The sequence below is a fragment of the Pholcus phalangioides genome, unplaced genomic scaffold (assembly GCF_987345545.1).
Source record: "Pholcus phalangioides strain wild (caught in Gottingen) unplaced genomic scaffold, Ppha-v1.0 ptg000022l_1, whole genome shotgun sequence".
Taxonomy (NCBI): Eukaryota; Metazoa; Arthropoda; class Arachnida; order Araneae; family Pholcidae; genus Pholcus; species Pholcus phalangioides.
This window is the reverse complement of record NW_028301615.1, coordinates 17,825,834-17,833,408: the sequence shown is the minus strand read 5'-3', so window position 1 is coordinate 17,833,408 and position 7,575 is coordinate 17,825,834. Positions and strand designations below refer to the sequence as shown.

At 38.7% G+C, this 7,575-nt stretch overlaps 1 non-coding gene across 1 annotated transcript; it reads left to right on the top strand.

Moving 5' to 3' along the window:
• Positions 1–447: 447 nt before the first annotated feature.
• On the top strand, positions 448–531 carry TRNAL-CAG (transfer RNA leucine (anticodon CAG)). Its single transcript has one exon. It is a non-coding gene; the product is annotated as a tRNA-Leu (tRNA).
• The last annotated feature ends 7,044 nt before the right edge of the window (positions 532–7,575 follow it).

Below are 7,575 nucleotides of genomic sequence, written 5' to 3'. Positions count from 1 at the left end.
AGAAAACGTTATTTTGTGGATTATTTTGATGAAAAATGACTGCTATTGTTTTTGAGAACCGATTCTCTACCATTTTTTTTTTTACGTATAGTAAGTGAAACAATAAAAAGTGATTGGAATTTAATGTGTATGGAGCTTGAGCTTGGCGTTGAATAAAACACACATGTTCGGTGCTGCACGGTTCAACACTGACAAGAAAGATGAAAGCATGGGCGGTATACGGAGGGGGGGGGGGGCATTGCTCTTTCTTTCCCCCCCCCCCACCCCCAGCGTCAAAAGTGGAGTCGACAGATTTAATCACATGAGTATACATGAATTGACATCATCATCGTGCCCCCCCCCCGCAATAATGACCGTGACCCCCAGACATCCAAGTCTAATTCCGCCTATGGATAAAATAAATACGAACAGAGAAATACAGTGTTGTGGTCTGCCCCTCGAACATGTGTCAGGATGCCCGAGCGGTCCAAGGCGCTGCGTTCAGGTCGCAGTCCGGTTCTCCGGGCGTGGGTTCGAATCCCACTTCTGACAAGGCCCCCCAAACATAATTTTGTGAAAATAAAATAAGCAGCACATTTACAGTTCGCTTAAGTGATCCATGACACCATTCCAAAGCATTTAGGTGGCCCGTGGCACATTTTCAGATCACTCAAGTAGGTCCGTGGCACATTCACACATCACTTAAGTGATCTTATAGAGATCCCTTGAGTGACGTGTGGCACAATTTTAGAGCACTTAAGCGGCACCCAGTGACGTGCTACATCACTCAAGTTACCCGCGGCCCATTTCCAGAATACTCAAGTGATCCGCGGCAGAATTACGGATCCCTTGAGTGATGAGTGACCCTTCCAGAGCACTTAAGCTGTCCGGACACATTTCCAAATCACTTGGATAGGACCCCCCCCCCCCCTTCTCATAAAAAATCAGCAAATCAGAACCCCCACCATCGATGCTGACGTAATACTTGAACGCCCCCCTTATACACAAACACGAAACACGTATAATACAAAGTGTAGCCTGAAGTCCCGGACACATTTTAAAGTAAATTGACATAAAAAGTTTTGCGCGGTTCGCTCTAAAATGCTTATCACGGCCTAGAATTTTTTGATGAATTGAAAAGAAAAAAAAGTTCAAATTGCACTCCCAGGCGGCGCTGTGAAACGAAAAACTCGACATAACACATAAAAATGCAACACAAAAAAAGTGTATAATTAATGTTTGTGAAATTGAAGTTTTGTGATGATTAAATAACAACGGGTTCGTATATAATCGATATTAAATGATTTTAACATAATTGAATGGAGTTTCGTGGTCCGATTATTGAAAATGAAATGTTCCGCGGTTACCTAATATAAATGGTTGGATTTTTCTCAGTGAAATGTTTCAATATAATTGAATGAAATTGTTCGGTTATTGAGTGAAATACTTCGATTATTATCGAATAAAATGATTTTGTACTTGTAGAGTGAAATAGTTCAATGCAATTAAAAGACGTACAAACACAATACCTGTTAGAGTCTTGAATGAAAAACGAACGAAATGGGGTTGATTATGGAATGAAGTATAAACTGAATGGCTCAATGTGTAATTAAATGAATTGATTCGATCATTGAATGAAATGAAGTATGGAGTTCTAACCTTGAACGAAATGCTTCACTGACTGAACGAAATGAACTAATATCTATTAAAGCACGTATTTAAATATCTCGATGTCGATTGAAAAGCGTACCTAATGGCTCAATGACGATTCCAGAGTGTATTTAATGGTTTAATGTAGATTCAATAGGTCTCAAATTTGAATGAAATTCGAATGCCATTGGTTTATATCGAATAAAGTTCTAACGCAATGTGTTTTTAAAGAATGAAATTCGAAAGAAACGGATTTATATCGAATAAAATACGAACGCAATGGGTTTCCAAGGAATGAAATACGAACGCAACGAAATTATACAGAAGGAAATATGCGAATGCAACAGAATTATATAGAAGGAAATATACGAATGCAACGGAATTATATAGTATGGAATACGAACGCAACGGAATTATGTAGAAGGAAATATACGAATGCAACGGAATGATTATATAAGGAAATATACGAATGCAACAGAATTATATAGAAGGAAATATACGAATGCAACGGAGTTATATCGAATGAAATACGAACATAAAATGGGTTTATAAAGAAGGAAACACGAGAGTCAATCTTGAATTGGAATACGAAGTTCTTACGATTTTCAGTGGAATTCGACACACAGGCTAAAGAGTGCGCGAAGGCTGACTGAAATTGTTTGCCGGATTTGTGAATTATATTAATCCGCCAATCAAGCTCACGGTCATCATCAATGTAATGCTATGTAACGATCTCGCGAGTCGGTTGTCTAAATGACAGTCTGATTGTGGTCCTTAAGTGTGAATGGCCTTGTAACATATACGATCAATACTTTGTTGTATAACTATCGTTTTGAGCATAGATTCAATGACGATGATCGTGTAATTCAGAAAAAGAATTACATTCTTGTTTTTAGAAATCGCTTGAAGCTAATATCAAAATTCTTAAAAGAAACGAGTTTTACTCGATTCTTCGTGTTTTACACATTTTTTCTTGTGAGACAAAGAAGCCAGATGAAAAGCTAATACGAAGGTCGTTAATCGATTGGATTTTTTCCTCCATCGATATCGAAATGATGAACATGCTTTCTTCGTGGGTGTTACATGTTACGGTAAATGCGATAGTACGGGTTGTTATGCATAATAACCGGTTTTTTATGCATAATCGCCAATCGTCTCGGTAAGTTTGATAAATTGATCACTTTTTCCGGTGACTACGCATGGTACCCACAAGCATCGTTAGTAAATTTGATGAATACTAAAAAAAAATATCACTTTTACCTGTGATTATACTTAATAGCTAAGCTTACCTGGTTAATTTACTAAATACTTGAAATTTATCGCTTCTACCGATGATTACGTATAATACCCCTATTGTAATTAGTGAATTTGATAAATATGAAAAAATTACCGAATGAGTATATCGAGGTAGAATTCGTAGACCGTAGAATTCGTTAAATAGGAGTTTGTTTTATTGAGAAGTCCCATTTCAGAACTCGTCAAAAAAGGACAACATTATGAGTTATTTTTGTTGGGGGGGGGGGGGTGGTCCGGAAAAATTCGTTAAATCCGAGTTCATTATATCCGGTATAGACTCTGGCTCACAAGCACGGTCGTCTAAATTATAAATATTATCACGGCAATGGGGACGATTTAACAGATTTATCAATACGAAATGCTGATTATGCATAGTAACAGGGTAAATGTGACGAATTTAAAACGTTTTATCACATTTATACCAACGACGCTTGATTATTATACATAATCGCCGGTATAAGTGATCATTTTTTAGTCCAATCACTCCTGCCGGACATTCGTGCATCACCCTCTACCGACAAAAACTTGGAACTAAATTTTTTTCTGTTTCAAAAAAAAAGTCAACCTTCGGGAAAATAACTCTTTTTCGCAAACCGTATTCAAATACACCAATTCTTTTAATTTTTTCACTATGTATTCACGAATTTATGGGGCATCCTGTATGTTTGGGCCAACACGCTAACGTTAGGCCGTTAACCCAAGTCAAACAGAAGGCCCTTAAATTATTGTGTTAAATTACCCATAACACCCGGCGCTGCCCGGATTTTCTTCAAAATTTGTGGGAGGATTTAAAAAGTGGCTCAATTTGGTTGAAGAAAACCATTGTAAAGGCACATGCATGTCTGGAACGCATTGCTAGGGAACCACGGTAACCAAAGTAAACATTACAAAAGTGATTGTTGAGGCCCAGGAAGCATTGTTATCCGACAGTTGCCCGCTCATTTCGTTCATTTGCCTTGGTACAAGGGGCCCTTCAATTTATAAATGGAAGTGTCTGAGGCTCCGATTTTATAAGCACTAAGGGTAGGGTCCGTGGTCTACATTATACAGGGTGGTTTCAAAAATAATCATCTGATTTATTTAAAAAAATCATAACTCTTCAGCTTTTAATCCGTTTTAATCGAATAATGTATAGGTAGAAAGAGGGAAATCTCGAGTTTAACGCAGCTGCCGGCAGGTAGCGCTAACGCTCTTCCTTCGGCCGCCACTTCAGTGTTTGTTAATATTGGCTTTTTCCACAGTTAGAAACCGATTCGGATGACTTTATTTTCGAGCAGGACGGGGCACCACCACCACACTGGAGCTTGGACGTTCGAGAATTTTTGAACAATCGCATTTTTAAGCGATGGATCGGCCGTACGGGACCTGACGGTTCAGTTAAACATAGCTGGCCTCCAAGGTCGCCGGACCTCACTGTGCGATTTTTTCTTTTGCGGGTTTACCTCGTATGAATGACTACGTTTATGTGCCTCCCTTCTTCCAGCTACATTGGCCGAACTGATAATACGCATAACAACAGCCGTGGAAGCAAACATGCTCGCAAAAGTTTGGGAGGAATTTGACTACCGTATGGACATATGCCGTGCATTCCAGGGTGGACATATTGTGCAACTTTATACAAAAAACTTTATGATTAGCCATGTAGTATAAAATTAATCTTAAGTGTCTATGTGTGTTCAATATTTTTCGTAATATACGCATTTCAAATGGGGTGATTTTTTTTTTTTGAAACACCCTGTATTATTATAAGGGGTTCGAGGAACGCAAAACGTTAACCCTCCCGCTGGCAATAACGAGAAATCTCGTCTTCTTAAAAGCTTTTGTATTTCAGCAATGCCCAGAAAATCTGTAAAGCTGGTTTCTCTCAACGGAACACCCTTACTTAGTGACAGCTGAAAATCGGAAAAAACGCCTACTTCATATGCAAAAAGATGCCCTACTTACAGGGGGGTGTGGTTCAGTGACACGTTTGATGACAGATAAACACCACTTTTGGTACATTATGGAAACCGCATGGTGTTCGAAATGAAATTTCATAAGCAATATTAGCCCCGTTTATATGGGAAATGAAAAAAATCGCGTTTAAAACGGGCTTCAAGGATTTTCACCAAAACCCATTTACACGGACCAGCACTTCAACCGCGCTTTACAGAGTCGTCAGAGCTCACATTGGTCGGCTGGTTCAATTCGCGGCGCAAAGGGTCGTAGGAAAGGCGGTTACACTCCATAAGTACCCCTAACAAAGAAAGGGGTAATTCCTGCTCTTCATTTATTTCCCTACGAAATTGAAAAATTCGTCAAACGGGTTCTAGAACACCCAATACTACCGCAACATTGCACATGTAAACGGGGAGGGGGGGCATTGAGTTGCACATGCAATACATCATTTCCAAATAATTACTAACTATATTAATGATACGTGTTATTGCGAATTCTTCGAAACGTGGCCGTATTTAATAGCTCATTGTTCATTTTGATCGCAAGCAAATTTGGCTCACATGGTACACCAACAGGTGCTATTTGACTTTATAAGGAGAGAGATTTTTAAATCTTTGTCATTCTTGCCAAACAACATTGGCCAACAAGAAAAGCCATCATGAAGACACTTGCGGTATTTTGTATCTTTTGTTGTTTGTAGTTTGTTTTATAACGACAAAAAAAAACTCTCTTCTTATAATATTTAGAGTTCGGTCTGAGAGTAAAAATTAATTTATTGATGAGTAATTGAAGTTTTTTTCTCCGATTTAAAGAGAATTAAATTCTTAAACAGTCATTGCGTGGCTGATAAGTTCTAAATCGGGAAGGGTGCACAACAGAAGCTTTGGTGAGAAAGCAGCATGCTCGCAAAAGTGTCTCACCGGCAAAGCACGTTCTTGTAAACTCTCTAGTCCGGGCATCTCGCAAATCGCGAGCACCATGGTGCTCCCTGAAGTACCCAGCGTGCTCGATGCCCGTGTCCGATTTCGTGCTCGCGAGCACTTGATCAACGTTCCAACCTTGTACAAATTGTATTCAAGGATTGAAATCATCCTGATTTCATGCATTCGTATGTCAAACTTGGCGTAAGGGGTGCTCTTCTTTTTATGGTGGGAACAAGCAGTGCTCGCGACTACAAAAGGTTTGAAGACCTCTGCTCTGGTCTCTCTTGATTGGTTCTAAAAGTCGCCCCACAGAGAGCAATCAGGCCTACAACATTTGAAAATTCACTCATGACGCAACTAGCGAGCCCAGTTGTCTGTTTTCGAATTCGAAAGACAGATGGCAGCACTACTTGGACACATAAAAAGCATTCCCAAGAAACAAATTTCACGTTAGGCTCACAACAAGTGCACGAACATTCATATACACTCAGTCGTTAGAAATTCCATAGAGGGATATGGACGACATGCATGCGTTAGATGTATGAGAGATGGTAAAGACATGGAAATAGTTCTCCTCAGCTCAAACGTGTTTAGACATTAACCTATCATAAATCTTCAAAGAGTTGGTCTGTAAAATTTGTATGAGAATGCCATCTAGTGGTTAATTTTGGCAGTGATTATCCATTGTTTTCTCTGTGGTGTGTGTGAATTTCCTTTTCCCTATCCGTTCTTAAAATTTCATACATTTCTGATGAATAGCCACGTCTGTAAACACTCAAACTGGCACGTGTGAACTTCAATTATGCGCACCCTCTAGCCTTCATTTTTTTGTTCTTTTTTTGTGAACTACACAAAAGTTCACAATAAATTTATGTTTATCCGAATTTTACGGAATAATAGTGTTTATTAACAAAAAAAACTGTGTTATTCCTTTTCTTTCAGGTGATTATTTGTTTGATTTCTCTGGTGTTTATTTTTGTCGAAAAGGCATCATCATTTCCGAACCCTGGTTCCACGATACCCACCACCGGGATGATTGTTTTCTCCGGAAAAATAACTGGCAAACCAGGTGCGGCCAAAGAGTCTACCGGCAAACCTGTACCTGCACCTCGAGATATACACGTAGCAGTCGATGTTGAAGTATTTCACAAACCTTCCGTACAACTACTTCGCGCGTAGCACCTACAACTACAACCGAAGAACCAGAAAAGTGTATTGGGGAATGCATAAACGAGAACCCGATGGAAATTATCGACTATACATTCAAGAAACGTCGTTGAAGCAATTGTTGCCCGTAAAACTCTACGATTCGTTCACAAGAAATCAATATTAACATTACTCACGAGAAATTAATTACGACAAAAAAAAAACCTGATTATAATATAATGCATATACACGAAATGTTTCATTCTGTGTGCATATGAAGATTCTTGTAACGTGATAATTTGAACAAGGATTCAATGAAATTTCTTTTCATTAATATAATTATCGTTCCTTAGCGTCATTATATTCTATTCGTCTTTTTACTCGAGAAAAATGTCACTCAAAATTTTCAAATTCGTTCCGAATGTCAATATGTAATAATTCTGGCAGAATATGGTCTCATAGTACAGGGTGATTCAGAAGAGATGGGAAAATTCTTTCAGAGGTGATAGTACACACCAATACAAATGATTGTCGTCAGAGAATTATCGAATATACATTCAAGAAACTTCGTTGAAGCAATTGTTGCCCGTAAAACTCTTGGGGGACACTACGACTGGTTCACAAGAAATCAATATTAAACATC